At 37.4% G+C, this 17,127-nt stretch overlaps 1 protein-coding gene across 1 annotated transcript in view; it reads left to right on the forward strand.

Moving 5' to 3' along the window:
* The window catches only part of MACROD2 (mono-ADP ribosylhydrolase 2), a 1,985,747-nt gene that overhangs the window by 1,102,037 nt on the left and 866,583 nt on the right, over positions 1-17,127 (forward strand). The window lies entirely within an intron of this gene.

A 17,127-nucleotide genomic window follows, 5' to 3' on the forward strand; every position in this document is an offset into this window, starting at 1 on the left:
AAATTAAAAATTGTATCTATATCTGTATCTATATATCTATATCTATCTATAAAATCATTGAAAATCTAAAAAAATAGATGAATTAAACTATACACTTGATGAAAGAATAACTTACTTGAAACATGTATTTGAAGAAATTACCATGTAGCATAGAAAGATAAGGATATGGAAAACATAGAGTAAAACAAAAAGATGTTTAAAATCAGGATACAGCAATAATATCTAATATATGACTGATTGAGATTGTAAAATACATCAAAAATTTAAAAATAGGGAGAATCATTATCCAAAGAGATATGGCTAAGAATTTTTCAGAATTATTGAAAAGAGAGATCCTCAGATTCAGAAAGCATAATGTTCCCCAAGCAGGATAAAGAAAAAGAAATTAACTAGACCCTTCAACAAAGAGACAAACTTAACAGTAGCCAAAGAAAAAAGATGATGTACAAAGAAATGACTATCAAATTGACAGTATGTTTCTCAACTGAAGCCGACCGAGCTTCTCAAAAGTGTTTTGATAAAATAATTCTTTTTTAAATATTTATTTATTTGATTGTGCCGGGTCTTAGTGGTGGCAGGCACATATATTATATTCACAAGGAAGAGGAACCATTTAAAGCATAACAATATGATACATTTTGGCAATTTTAAGTTTTTCATAAACTGCATATTTAATATGGGTAACATGGGTATTTCAAAATTCCAGGATAAGAGTATTTCTAGAACCTTATATTTTATCTTAGGTTGAGGAAAGATGAAATACGTTGGCCTGTTCTGAATAACAGAAAGTTAGGGAAAGTGAGAAAACAATGGAACAAAGGAAGGAATTGGTAAAACTGAGATTTGTCTGCTTAAATAAAAAAAAAAAGATACAGTGAAAGAAAAAGGAGAAAAAATGTAAAGAAAGAACATATGATTGAAAAAGGTTTAGCTATCTCAGTTGTCACAATAAGTATAGAAAGACTAAAATCCTTAATTAAAATACAGAAATAATCAGTAGATTGGATGATTAGAAAAAAAATTCAGCAAAGTTATACACTATATACAAAATTAAATGATACAGAAATGCTAATCAAAAGAAAAGTATGACACTGTAACACAATCAAAATATAAATCAAAGCCTGATATGTATGACTGCAAGGAGAAATTTTAAAATCTATAATCTTAGTAAGAGATTTAGAAATAACATTCTCACTATTGAGAGGTATACCTAATAGAAAAAAATTAGAGTTGAATAATATAATCAACAAGCTTGTAATGTACATATGTGAAAACCTGATTATCAAAATTAGAGAATAATGTTTTCTAATATTCAGTGAACATTCATAACAGTTGACCATAATGTAGGCCAAGGGTTAACAAACTATGGTCTGTAGATCAAATCCAGCCCACGGCCTATTTGGGTAAGACCCTCAACTGAAGACCAGTTATTACATTTTTAATTGGTTGTAAAAAATTTAAAAAGAAAAGAAAAAAGAATATGTGACAGAGACCATATGTGGTCCGCAAAGCTTAAACTACTATCTGGCACTTTATAGAAAAAAATTAGCTGACCTATGTTCTAGGCCATAGGGAAAAGCCCAATAAATGACATATCAATCATCATTCAGTAAATGTTTATGGTGGTCTACTGCACACTGGGCCCTACTTTAGACACTGAGGCTATCACAGTAAATAAAAAACACTTGCATTCTAGTGAGGGAGATAGATAAGAAGTAAGATAAGTAAATAAAATATATAGTGTGTTTGATGGTGATCAGTGATAAGAAAAAATCAAACAGTGAAAATTACAATTACTGTTTTGGAAAATTAAATACTCAAAGTACATAATGTCTGGATCAAAGGAGAAATCATAATGAAAAAAAACATAGAACTGTATTTTTATTACATAATAAAATCAGTAAATATCAAAACACTTGAGATGCAATGGGAAATGTTAAGTTTTACATGCTATATTAGAGAAAATAAAGATTGACTATTAGTGATCTATAAGGCCGACTTAAGTTACAAAAATAATACCAGAATAAACACAAATGTACTAGAAGGGATAAAGAATGAAGAATAGAAATGAATGGAATTATAACAAAGTATAGAGAAAATTGTAGAGACCATAATTCTAAGAAAGACTATTTCTTTAGAAATATTAACAAAATAAACATTTGTTGAGAGTGATCAAGAAAAATACATTAGTAATGAATATTAAAATATTATACATTTAATAAGAACACAAAAACATTTCACATATAAAGGTAAAGAACAACTTTGTACCAGTAATTTGAAAACCTGGATACAAGGAAAAAGCCTAGAAAAATGTGACATCAATTGTGACTAAGATTGTTGTATCTATAAAATAAATTAATTCAGTAGTAATAAAATTTTTCCCAAATAAAACAACTCTCTACAATAGATTTACAGGTAATTTCTACCAAAATTTCAAAGATGATTCCAATATTGTTTTACAAAACCCTTCCAAGGTATTAAAAAACAGGTAGATTTCAAAACTATGTCAAGAGGTCAATATAACCTTCATGCCCAAACCCAACAAAGACAGTGCAAGAAATGAAAAGTACAAGAACCCAAGAATTAAAGTAATTGGCCCAATGTGAAAGCAATCCAAATATCCATCAACTGGTAAATGAAATGAAAAGGAACAAACTTGGAAACATGCTACAACATGGATGAACCTCAAGAATATTATGCTAAATGGAAAAAGCCAGATACAGAAGGCTACGTATCGCATGATTCCATTTATGCAAAGCATCCATACAAGGCAAATCCAAAGCAGAATAGTGGTTGCTTGAATGTGGCTGAGGGTGGGAACAGGAACTGACTGCAAAAGGACACAAAGGATCTGTTGGGGGTGATGGAAATGCTATTAAATCAGATTTGTTGCACAGCTCTGTAAATTTAACGAAAAATACTGAATGTTATGCTTAAATTAATTTCAAGGAGAAAAAGCATAAGATCATCTAAGTGAGGCAGGAAAAATCCTATGAAATGTAAAAACCTAGTCATAATTTTTTTTTTAATTTTCAAACAAATTAGAGATAAAAGAGTACTTCTTTAATTGGACTAAGGGTATTTGCTTACTCTTAAGTTACATTTATTATTGAAACATTAGAACCTATTCCATTAAAATCAGAAAAAGGGTGGGATGCCCAGTTCCATTCAACATTATATAAGAGCATAATTGCAAGAGGCAGAAATGAAAGTTTTAGGTATTGGAAATGGAGGGAGGGCTATAATTATCCTCTAATGAAATTATTGTCTATGTTTTTAAAAAAAAATCTTCATAAAAATTAGTGGAGGGCTTCCCTGGTGGCGCAGTGGTTGAGAATCTGCCTACCAATGCAGGGGACGCGGGTTCGAGCCCTGGTCTGGGAAGATCCCACATGCCGCGGAGCAGCTAGGCCCGTGAGCCACGACTACTGAGCCTGCGCGTCTGGAGCCTGTGCTCCGCAACAAGAGAGGCCGCGATAATGAGAGGCCCGCGCACCGCGATGAAGAGTGGCCCCCACTTGCCGCAACTAGAGAAAGCCCTCGCACAGAAACGAAGACCCAACACAGCCAAAAATAAAATAAATAAATAAATAAATAAATAATTAAAAAAAAAAAATGAGTGGAATTAATTTCCAGTAAGAAAGTTCAACAAAGTTGTTGGGTTAAAACATAACAATATATTGAATTTCTATACACTACCAAAAAAATACATAAAAAGACTTTAAAGAATACAAGAAGTATCTAAAAGCTACATTAAGTAAAGTAAGCTTTAAACAACTCCTGAAAATAACCAAAGCATCAGATTCTGTCAGGCAACTACTTCTCTTAACAGTATTCTTTTGACCATCACAGCTATATCTGTATTTGTGAAAATCCATAATCTTTGTTTAGTGTTTGTTAGTAAATGTTGAAATTTAAGGTAACCTTGTTTCCTGCAAAGTAGCATTGAGTGGGGTGGCCTGGTTCCAGAGAACATTTTATTCTTCCTCCCCCTCATTCTATTCAGCTATACATCCCAGAAGAGATCTGCAGGAAATCACGGAGTTAAGAGGTTCACATTTATCTTGAAAAACCTACCAGAAAAAAAATATACTTTTTAAAATAGGTCTTCAGAAGTCTCCTCTGTCCACATTATCTGACTATAATTGTATTATATTTTATGAAATTCTGTATCAAAGTTCAGAACAGACCCTTTAGGCATGAAATTATGCCCAACTCTTCATGGACTAAAAGTTCAAAGTGCAGAAAATAAGATGCATTCAGTTTCTTCTCATGACTCCATCAAACCAGGTCCTTCCATAAAAAACAAACAAACCCACAACAATAATAACAAAATACCAGTTCCAAAAACTTGGTGTTCTTTAAACCATCAACAGAGATGTTGAAGTAACAGGAATATAATGGGAAAAGAAGTTCACATCACAAATAGTAGATTGTAACCTTCTTGAGAATATCAGGACATCTTTATCTTTGTAGAAACCACAATATTTGGAAAAGTGAGTACTGGCAAAATGTATGTTAAATATGTAGAATTAGGTATAAAATATAGACTATTTTCCCCCCATTCCTCTTTCAACCACAGACCAAAATAAAACTGTGTTTCACTAAACCCATAATAAATATCATGACAATGTAAGGCAGTATTAAAAATCCATAATTCTTAGAGAAGCCAGCATGAACATGGGGCATAGAGAAGCAGTAATTATGCTGGCAGCAAAGTGCCTTGGTCAAGTCTGCAGTGACTGAGCAACACCATTCTAAATCAGCAACTTGTGGTGGAATGACCACTGGGCTAGATAGAGGTCAAGAGACTCTGGACAGTTCTGGTCCTGGACCTGACACTGACTAGCTGTGACCTTGGACAAGTCACTTCCCTTCCCTGGGCCTCCTTGTTTCAATACATATAAACTGAGGTTCTTCTGTGATCCTGTGATGCTGCTTAAGAAGGACAAACTTCCGTGTTTGATGACACAGTCAGCTAAAGGCCTCTTTCTCTCTCTATGCATGTGTGTGTGTGTGTGTGTGTGTGTGTGTGTTGACACGTATTATTTCCATGACTTAAAAACTCAGGAAGATGGAATTGAAAGCAGGGACTTGAACAGATATCTGTATACAGTATTCACAGCAGAATTATTCACAATGGTCAAAAGGTGGAAATAACTGAGGTGTCTGGCAACAGATAAGTGGATAAACAAAGTGTGAAATACACATACAATGGAATATTATTGGGCCATAAAACAGAATGTAATTCTGACACAAGCTACGACATGCATGAACCTTGAAAGCCTTAGGCTTAGTGAAATAAGCCAGAGACAGATGGACAAATATTTTGATTCCACTTATATGAGGTACCTAGAATAGTCAAATTCATAGAGACAAGGTAGAATAGTGGTTACCGGAGGCTTGGGGGAGACCAGAATGGGGAGTTACTGTTTATGGGTACGGAGTTTCAGTTTGGGAAGATGAAAAAAGTTCTGGAGATGGATAATGGTGATCATTGCACAACGATGTGAATATATTTAATGCCACAATTTAGAAATGGTTAAAATGGCAAATTTTATGTTATGTATATTTCACCATAATTTTAAAAAAACTCAGGAATATAGAGCAAAATTATCTTCTGTTTTATGCTAAGACTACATTGTATGCATTGTATTTCTGTTTCCCCAACTTCTCTAAGAATAAAAAATCTTTGGCATAACATCATATAGAGGGAGAGAGAAAGGAGTGGAGAACCATTTCTTGAGCTACTTGAAAGAAAGTAGAGAACTTTTCAGTAAAGTGAAAATAAGCTGGCTATTTTCTTTTTGTTTGTTTGTTTTTGCTTTTGTATTTTATTTTTCCTGGCCCCGGGAATGTGAGTTCATTGATACATCGTGTTCTTTGCTAAGAGGCCAACATTTTCCTTGAGGGAAATACCAGCCACTCTGAGTATGCAAGACATTAATGTCATAGAGAGTTGAAGGTGTTAACATACCTCTGTGATGGTCCACTTACTCCAGAGGGATTTCAGCAAGAAAACTGTCTAGTTTTACCTAAGGGAAAAAATGAGTTTCCTTTATGCAATGACGGCTGATCTAGTTTTAGTTGTATGTCAGGTTAAAGCAGATCTATTCTTTTACTCTCATGTACTGTTAGCAGAATTATAAGATACATTATTGATAATAGACACAAAATACCTGAAAGCTTTTTTATCAGGTTCGAGCACTTCTTTTAGAGAAAGTTCTGTCCCCTTATCCAAGAACATGGGTGCCTCAATAATAATTTTGTCATTTATTAGCGCCTTTCTCATGTTTTCTCTCTTGGCTTTGCTCTCACTCTATTTCAGTTAGGTTACTTATACCCATCAACATCATAATCTTCTTTGCTGAAATACTGGGATTAAGATCTATCTACCTTTCTCTTAGTTTTATGCTTTCTCTGCCTAAATAAAGCAATATGCAGAATGCAGCCATGTTGCTTTATAAAGCAATTGGTATTAAGAGCGGTTGATGTTACCAGACTTACAGTTAAGATTTATCCTTGTAATTTATCTAAAATTCAAATTATCCTCCAAGTTAGCTTACTAATTTGTAACCTAGTCAGTTTTTCATATAAGTAATTTTTGAAATTGAAGATAAAGCTGAATTTCCTCTCAGGACAATAAAGCATGTGTTATTCAGGGTTCAACCATGAAAGCAAAACCTCATGAGTATTACGCAATAAGGGATTTATTATAGGCTTACGAAGTCATGCGATTGTTGGAGAAGCTGGAAAAGTAGAGATCAAAAGACAGAGTAGGGAGATCAAAGGGAAGTCACAACTGAGGCTCCAAATCCCTGGAGCTGATGGACAGATTGGAGTATACAGGGACAAATGGGAATTCAGGTAGGACCAGCTTCTGGAGAGGAACTTCGGAGAGGAACTGGTGCCTCTGCATCTGTTGGTGGGCCTGGTGGACCTGTTGGTAAGCAGGGCTGGCAGAGGGGAAAAGGAGCTGATCATAGAGCATGGAGAGCACGGACAGGACATGCTGGCCGCTCACCACCTCTAGCCATGACCACGGCAACCCGAAGAGGGCAGTGGCCACCATGTCGGTTCACCTTCGAAGCTCCCACAGACTCCTCTTGTGGTCAATGCCGACTAGAACCATGAGGGAAGGGGATTCTGGGAAACACAATCCAGCATAGCCGTATTGACACAGTACAAGCCCCAAAGAGCACTTGTTTTTAGTTGTCACAAGGCAAGATATTTAAGAGTTAGCAAAGGCTTTTCAGCCTCCCCAGAGAAAAAGCTGATGCAGAGTTGACAAAACACCAAGTCTCCCTGGAGTAACACTGAGCTGAACACCTCACTGCCCCAACTTAGAGGGAGAGCGGAAAGGCTTGGTTAAGCCCCAGCCAGTTGGCCTGGGTGGAACACTTACTCGGTAGGGCGGGACCACGTGAGATGCCAGAGGCTCTAAGCTGGACCCTGAGATGACAGCAGGGTGAGGAGGAGGGCCAAGGAAAGCCCCAGGGACCTGGGGTGGAGGAGGACCCTTAGTATGTCCCTCTCACACCACTTGAGTCTGAGGTTTGTTTTCAGGGGCAGCACCTGGGCTCTGGCCTGATGCTTTATCCTCATCTCTCCACACCCTTCCTCCGTCACTTTCCCTCCGTCTCTTCCTCTTTATCTCTCCTCCTCCGTTACCTCCTTTCATCTTTCCCCCTTTGTCTCTCTCCCTCCACACTTTCCTTCCATCATGCCCTCTATTTATTTTGACCTTCTGTGACCTTCTGTTAAGATTCAGTAAGCTCTGTGCAGCATTAGGATCTTCACAAACTGCTTCCTGACCTTAAAAAAAACCCACCTCCTGCTTTCTTCAACTCCTACCCCCTACTTAGTTTCTCTGTCTCTGTCTCTCTCTCTCTCAAGACTAACTCCTCCTACCTCAGGTCTCAGCTAAAAGTTACCTCTCCAGAGACTTTCTCTGAAACCTCCTTAATGAAATATGTATTTCTCTTTGTATCCCGTTATTATTATTCTCCATCGCTGCATTTTCTCATGTCCCTCATGGCGCTACCACCATTTAACATTATATAATATATTTTTTGTGACTTGCTTATCCTACACACGGAACTGTAAGCTCCCTGAGGACTGGGCCATGTCCCTTTGTTCACCAGTGTATCCCCAGCAGCTAGCACAGTACCTGGCACATACATGGAAGGTGCTTGTTAAATGCTTCCTGAGTGAATAAATGAATGAATGAATAAGAAATAGACGAATGGGCTTCCCTGGTGATGCAGTGGTTGAGAATCTGCCTGCCAATGCAGGGGACACGGGTTCAAGCCCTGGTCTGGGAAGATCCCACATGCCGCGGAGCAACTAGGCCCGTGAGTCACAACTACTGAGCCTGCGCATCTGGAGCCTGTGCTCCGCAACAAGAGAGGCCGCGATAGTGAGAGGCCTGCGCACCGCGATGAAGAGTGGCCCCCGCTCGCCGCAACTAGAGAAAGCCCTGGCACAGAAACGAAGACCCAACACAGCCATAAATAAATAAATAAATTAATTAATTAAAAAAAAATAGACGAATGAATGAATAAGAAATAGACGAATTAATGCAGGCAGATTTTAAAGTTCTTTAGCAAGGTGATCTTATTTAAGTCCTTTTGACTTAAAAGTGAATTTTCTAAAATACCTAACCCCTTTTGATTTTTGAGATTAATTGTAGTAGACAAGGAAGCATTCATGAGATAGGGCAAAACTTCTACGGGACAGATACTGATAGAGTTATCAGGGATCCCCAAATGAATACAACAGTGGAGGGAGAGGCAATACAGGAAAACCTGTAAATCCTGTAGCCTCATTCAAGAACTACAATGGAAAAGAATAGAATCTGGTGTGGGTCAGTTAAAGAAGTTCAGAAGTCTGAGGACAGGGCAAAAAAAATTGGGGAAGGAATACTGAGATTTAATGATGGAGGAGATCCAAGTCACCATTATAAAACTGATAAATCTTGACATAGGGCTTCTCTTAAAAGGATTTGAACATTGTCTACTTATAATTATAGGCAATTTATTAGCAATCTGCTAATATGGCCCTTACCAAAATGCAAATTAAAATTAATTGGGGAAGCATTGAAGTGTATATGTTTTAAGCCAATTTACTATTATATTTACTAATCCATAACAGAAAGTAAGAAAATACTTGAAACATGTTATGCGTGTTATAAATAAGTTAGCCTTCATATTTCAGTGACATGAAAAGCATTCAGAATGAACAGAAACTTTAAAAAAATCTTTGTCAAAAATACATATATAAACTGAAGAATCTTTTATGTGTGTGTGTGAATCTTTTTTATCTTATTTTTTGAGAGACTTCAAAAATTTGCAAAATTTAAACAATAATAAATCTATAAAAATTAGGTTAATCTTAGACACAAAGAAACCATCAATTAGCATATAACTTGAATTCATTTTGTGCATTTATTTCAAATAGTCTGTTACTGGTTTTGATTATAGTTTCTTGAAAATATTTCTTTTGTCTTTTCCTTGAATGAAGAAGTGAGAACTTACTTGGAACATGTTTGCTATGTTGACCTATGTGGTTAAAGAGAAGCTGTCTAAAATGGTCCTCTATTTCAGCCCAATGGAGTACATTCAGTGTAAGATCAAAGTGAAAGAATTTTTTTTTGTCTGTTTCTAATCGGGAGGGGGCACTTTCCTTACCCACTTTGGCAAGTCCATAGAATGTCTTATTGTAGAGAAAGAGGCCTCTATCTCCGAATGCCAATGCAAAGAACATCACATTACTCTCGTCCAATGCAGCATAGAAAATCCATTCCATTAAGGAGAATGCTGGAAACTGGCTGAATTTCAAGCTGTGTTTTAATTCAACTTTTTGGCATATGGCATTAAGAGGAAGTCAAGGGTCATAGCGCGATAATTGGGTATAAGTACAGTCAGTGCAGTCGGCCTCAGCTTCAGTCATGCAGAACCAATTTTTAGCTTGATAATATCACGGTTGCATATTTTTAATTGAAACACTCATAAGGAGTCCTAACATAATCTTAGTATTACTCATTTTTTTTCTCCTCATAAACTCAAGGTACTGGTTAATGGTGTTCAATGAAACGTTGCATCGTTGACTTTATATTTTTTACCTACATGTCCTCTGAAGCATAAAGTTCAGAATGAAAAATGTTTTGTCCCTTGATTTAAAAGTATCTATATTCTCTAAGCTTCTAATCAGTAGCAGAAGCTTATTTTATAAATCTAATCCTGAGCGCAACATAACTTATCACTGAAAATTTCCTTCATTGCTAAAACAACATATATACACAAATCTTTTAGGTCATATTTTTTCTAACGCTTGCTCTGCATTTAAATGGTGTAATATTGGACTATGTAGATTATTATATAAAGTAAAATATTTTTAACTTTGTTATACTCAAGTTCAGTGTCTCATTTGAAACAGTATAACATCCTTGAATATATGGTTCCTTCATATCTGTTCTGCTTTCTTCCATTTGTAACAAAATATTATTTGTAGCCTTTATAATTTAGAAGAATTTTAAATTAAGATGAGAATACAGCACAGATTTTTTAAAAAGTAAAACATATGGACATAAAAGGCAGTCATTGGAAACTTTTGAGATGAATATAGGAACCATGGATAATCATTCTGCTGTAGAGGTTTCTTGTATAATTCTACTACTTAAAATATTTAATTTCTGAATTCTAAAAGTCAGACTTAGTCATATAGACTTGGCTATCAGAAAATTTATGAAACCTAAAATCATTGTGAGCCGGCCATTTAGGGATAGGAGAGAAAATTCAAGAAAAAATGTTACAGTAATTTATGATAGGAGTTTTCATTGTTTTGTTTTTCATACCATTTTAGTGGGGGGTTGGGGCACTAGACTGTTCTAGAAGGCTGAATTCATAGTGGTCCAAGCAGACTTCTTGCCTCTCTCCCTGCCTTTTGGGGATGGAGAGGAGAGGAGAGGAGAGGGGAAGGTAAACGTTGTCAGTGTGTATGCATTTGTCTTAAACCTCTGCACCCTGATTTCTCCAAATTGAAAAACATAAATCTGCTCGTCTGTGGTAATGCATGTCACAGCAGCTGCTGAAAACTTATCTTTGACTCATTCATCCCCATTGAATCTAAATTTATTTTAGATTATATCTTGACAGGAAATTTGAGACTGAATTCGGCATTTTCTCGTTTTCACAGGCATCTGCCTCACTGTACGCTGAGGGTTTCACTAATGAATGTGACATTTGCTGGTAAATAAATAAATAAATCCACCTCTACAATCTATTTCCTTGTTCTAGAAAGACAGATTGAACAGAACCAGCAGTGCAAGGAAACATTTTATTTTTCCTCCTCTTGCTTGGTCCTACCTCCACAACTCAGTGACTTTTGACAAAGAAAATGAAAACAAAAGCTATCCTGGAGTAAATCGAGGTTGTGGGTATTATTTAAGAATATAGAAACTAAAGATAGAACTGGGTCTTCTACAGTTTGCTCACCCTGGTAGCCTATCATAACCTGATATAGTGAGGTAGGTAAGCATGCATTTTCCCTGAAGTGAACCCCAAGTAAAAGCAGGAAGCTTTGGTTTACATTTTGCATCAGGGTTGTGGGATTCCTAATGTGGGTACAGTAGTCAGGACTCAAGCTACTGCAAATCTCAGAACATAATTCCATTTAGTAGAAGAAAAATGTCAGAGTCAGTGTACTGCCTCAGGTAACTTGACAACCCAAGCAGTGACTGTGACTTCAGGCAAGGCTGCATCCAGGCATTACATGATGTCATCAGGTCTCCAATTCTTTCTCTCCTTCCTTGTCTTGATATTGTGTTCCTTTATAGGGACTGTCTTAAACAGGTGCTTCTCACCTGGCAGCAAAGATGTCCTTACCAGTCTAGCCTAAAGTGACCTTAGTGATGGCTGCCCTTCTGTAAATGCTTCCTGTGAGCTTGACATTCTTCTATGCACTTTATGGGCATTCTCTCCTTTAATCCTCACAATTATTCAACGAGTTTTGTCATTTTTTCCAAAGTCACAAACTCATAAGGAATAGAGCTGGATCTGACTAGCCAATTTGGCTCTGGCACCCATGCATATAACCCCAGTTCTAAGTTGCTACTTAGTGCTTGAGATCTCAGGAGGAGAAAGATGCTTTCTCTCTTCTAACATCCATAACGATCCTGAAAATGGGCTCTGGTGGTCCTGCTTGAGTCCCTGCCCACCCTGCACCAATTTCTGTGTCCAGGTGTAGCCAACTTATGTCCTGCAAAGCCCCCATGGCAGAGTAAGCGGGACCACATTATATTCAGCCAAAACAGTGGGGGAGGGGCAGATTCAATTGGGGAAATGTACATGGCAGAGTAAAAAGTTACAAATGACTACTACAGTTGTCCAAGCTGTTAATATGCTAGAAAATTCCCTGGCATTGCAACATTGGATATTGAAAGCAGCTCATTTGTGTAAGTCTGCTGTCTATGGCTTTCCATGCCTTGTAGTGCTATGTAGTAACCAAGTCTGGTGGCCCTGCCACCTGCTGGGCAAGGGCAAACTGAGCAGGTGAAGAAGAGAATGATAGAGAAGGCAGGATTAAGTATGGTAATTTAGTAGGCGACCTGGCTTGTCTCTGCACAGGTCGTATTTGATCAGCTGTTCACACCACCTCTGACTCCATCTTGCCCTGATCCTCCCCAAAGCATCCTAACTGTTCTGTCTTTAAACTGTTCAATAATATCAAAAGGCAAGAAAAGCTAGGTGTTATCAAGTAAGAATGACCTTGGCAGTGTGGAGCAACACTCACTAGCATCACTTGGAACAGACTGGAATTCATAGGTAGAAGGGTAAACAAGTATCAAGGCTCCCCATCCTCTCAGCATCCAGTGGACAGGTACGCTTGAACCTGGCCCAGTTGGGTGCACCACAGGCTGTTCTTAGAGAAAACCCATGTCTCTTTTTGTGGGGTGAGATGAGTGCCAGTGGCAACTTTGAATGTTGGGTTCTTGATTAGTGAGATTTACCCAGGATAAACATATATAAAAACTTATCAAACTGTATACTTAATTTTTTTCACTTTACACTATGCTTTTGGTACCTTAGTTTGTTGTTTGTTTGTTTGTTTGTTTGTTTGTTTTCATTGACAAATATAAAGCAATTCTACCTGTGCAGAGACAAGCCAGATTGTCTAATAAATTATCATAGAGACTCCCTGGGTTTCCTAGTAACAAGCTACCTGTAACCAATGGCCCTCCCTCCCTCTAGGAGGAAGGTCTGCACCTGAACCCAATATTCAAAAAATGCCAGATGCTAGCAGCTGGCACTCCCAGACTATTTTTGCACCCAACCCCAAACTGTTTTTACCGTGCTTACAAGACTGCTCTCATCTCATCCCACGAAAAAGGACATGGCCCCTTGCTAAGAACAGCCTATGGTGCACCCAGTTGGGCCAGGCTCAAGCACACCTGTCCACAGGGTGCTGAGAGGATGGGGAGCCTTGAGTACGTGTTTACCCTTCTACCTGTGAATTCCAGTCTGCTCCAAGTGATGCTAGCAAGTGTTTGCTCCACACTGCCAAGGTCATTCTTACTAGACAACACTTGGGCTGTCTTGCATTTTGATCTTATTGGACAATTTAAAGATTATCAAATTGGATCTGGTTTGTGGAACCAACTAGAATGACTGTTGATTTCAAAGTATCTGAAAAAAATATATATATATATATTTGGCCACTCATGGCTAAATCCAATTGAATTAGAGATTTAGATGGGGTGTGGTCCAAGTTAGCTATGGTGCCCATGCATCCAGACAAATTATATCTGTGGAATGTAAATTTCTATCTGATAAATCAAGGATAAGTAGAAAATTGACATCATAATTCATAAGATTTTAGAATTTCAGAAATGAATTCCTCTTTTCGTGTATTACTACTACATTGCAGCTGTTTGCTTGGGAAGGACGTGCTTGATTGTGTCACCAGGACCTTGCAGATGTTGTCCCCTCTTCTGGAACACATTATTCCTATAACTGATTACTCTGCTTACCCAGCTTATCTCTCCTCCAGAAGCCTTGTCTCGTCTGGTCCTCAAGTCAGGTCTGAATATATGCCCTTCTTCGTCATACACCCAGTTGCACTGCTTTACAATCATCTACTTCTGTGTGTCTTCTGTACTAAATTGCAAGTATGTTCAGGGCATTGGCTCCACCCTTTGTGATTTTGTACTCCTCTCCATCCCACCCCCATCCACTGCCAAGGCTCCATGTTTGCCCGGTCCCCCTTTGGCCTGTACTCCCAGCAGGAGAAGGCTTTACACAGACCTTCCAAGAGTTCTGTCTATGGGAGGGGAGAAGGGACACAGGAATCATGGACATTCTGGGCAGCTTCTGCACACTGACACTCTGGAGAGACCTACAAGTTGGACTGATCACCCTGACAAATCAACTATACCAGGCACGCAAACACTCCAAGATCCCTGGCCACCCAAGCAGGGAGAGAACTGAGCCAGTGTTGCCTAAGTCCCCAGAGGGATGTCTTGCTTTTCTTCCATCTACCTATCAGCTTACTGTGTTTCCCTAAGGCTCAGCTGGGCAGAGTTGCCACCTATTCCACCCAGCCAGTAAGCATACTGGTGTCAACTGTTTCCACTGAGCGCAAAGCAACCTTTCCAATAAATCCAAACATGTTGGATTTTGTGATTATTGACAGATAGGGATGACTATTTATAAGATTTGTATGTGTTTCTGAGCATTTATTTAAAAATCTTTTTTTTATTCAAGTATAGTTGACTTAACAATATTACATTAGTTTCAGGTGTACAATATAGGGGTTCAATATGTTTGTAGATGATGTACCATACAAAGTTATTGTAACATTATTGACTATATTCCCTGTGCTGTATATTACACCACTGTGACATATTTGTTTTATAACTGGTAGTTTGTACCTTAATCCTCAAAAATTTTTCTACAAGAGTGCATACAAATGTTTATAAGAATTATGTGTGTATGTGAGTCTGTCCTTTTGAGAGCCCTGAAAGTCAACTTCCTAAAACATGTTAGTTATGAGCTATATCAAAAATATGATTATTTTGACCATCTTCACTCATTAGTCAAAAGGTACAAACTTCCAGTTATAAGAAAAATAAGTTCTGGGGAAGTAATATACAACATGGTGACTATAGTAATATTATTGTATCATTTATTTGGAAGTTGCTGAGAGTAGACCTTAAAACTTCTCACCACAAGAAAAAAAACTAACTCTGTGGGGTGATGGACGTTAACTAAACTTAATGCGGTGATCATTTTGCGATAGATAATATGTCAAATCATTGTGTTGTATACCTTAAACTTACGCAATTTTATATGTCATTTGTATTGCAATAAATCTGGAAAAACGAGTTTGATTATTAAACTTCTGTGAGGTATTTAAGAATTCTTAAATGTAAACGCTATATATGAATAAGTAAATAAGTTACATTAGTATTTTGTTAAAAAACTCATACGACCTGATTGAATGACATACTCTACTTGCTACATATAGTTGTTATTATCAATAAATCAACACCTTGAAATGGACAGCAACATAAAATTAATGTTGTAAACACAATTTTGTAATCTGAGTTTTTTTGTTTTGTTTTGTAAAAAATTTATTATTTATTTATTTATTTATTTTTGGCTGTGTTGGGTCTTCGTTTCTGTGCGAGGGCTTTCTCTAGTTGCGGCAAGTGGGGGCCACTCTTCATCGCGGTGCGCGGGCCTCTCACTATCGCAGCCTCTCTTGTTGTGGAGCACAGGCTCCAGACGCGCAGGCTCAGTAGTTGTGGCTCACGGGCCTAGTTGCTCCGCGGCATGTGGGATCTTCCCAGACCAGGGCTCGAACCCGTGTCCCCTGCATTGGCAGGCAGATTCTCAACCACTGCGCCACCAGGGAAGCCCTGAGTTTTTATTTTTTATTACATAAACATTTTCCATGTCGCTACATTGACTTTATATAATAATTACTTTATATGCAGTAGTTACATTAATTTGATAGAATATGTTAAACATTTTCTTATTGTATGTATGAACTGTTTTTAATGTTTGCAATTACATATAATATTGCAATGAATACCTTCTTCTTAATGATGCCTATTAATTGGTAGAATAAAATCCCGAGTGTCAAGCCCAGGGGGAGGACCATGTTTCTTACTCCAGATTGATCTTGCTATGGTACTTGTCCAAAGTACTGCACTTCTGCCAAAGGCCAACAGAAGCATCCTGGGGCAGCAGTTTCATCCTGTGGCTTAAACATTAAGCAATGGATATTGTAAAGTATTTTTCTTCCCTCTCACATTACTATGCTTGACAGCTTCTTTACAAATTTAAAGACTGGCCAGTTAGAACTTTTTTGTTGTTGTTTTTCAACAGCATGCTTGGATTACTATAGACAGTGCTCTTATTTTAGTACTTTCTAGAAGTGCTTTTTGATGTTGTAAATTTTTACATTCAAAGCTCTGTGAAACATTCCCCTTCTCATTACTTCATATTTTCAACTGTCTCACCATGTCCATTCCTTGGCTTTGCCTTTCTAGTGGCACCAGAATGATTCCTATAGCACAATAATTGGAGCTAAAAAATATGCTTCTTATTGGAAGTGGTAGGCCTCTGCATTTGCAGTTAATTATCCTTTGAAGAAGATTATTTTCCTCCCTTGAGGTGGTAATTTCCTAAATCCAGTGAATTCTCTGCTTAAGATAAATTTCCTTGTCTTGAGAGTCAATTCATTGCTATAAAAATAACTTATTTCCAAATAGGTGACCATAGCATGCCCCTGGAGTACAGGACTCTTCACATCTCCTCTGCCATAGAGTTGAATAGAATGAAAACCTTAAACCAGATTTGTACCTTAGCAAAAGCACAAATCCTAAAATGAAGTAGTCTAAACAAAATTTTGCATCTAATTTGTAACACTGCTGCTCTATTTTGCTTCACCTATCCTGTTTTCTTAAGCTGTCTTCCAATAGTACCAAAACTAACATTTCATTTAGCAGGGGATAGGAGAGTAGAGGGTGGGGAATGAAAAAATAAATGGGTTGTTTGGAGTGATGAAACTACCAGTAAGTGCAATGCTGACTCTAATTTCCAGTGTAACTTACTGTGGAAA

Source organism: Balaenoptera musculus, chromosome 15, assembly GCF_009873245.2.
Source record: "Balaenoptera musculus isolate JJ_BM4_2016_0621 chromosome 15, mBalMus1.pri.v3, whole genome shotgun sequence".
In the NCBI taxonomy this organism is placed as follows: Eukaryota; Metazoa; Chordata; class Mammalia; order Artiodactyla; family Balaenopteridae; genus Balaenoptera; species Balaenoptera musculus.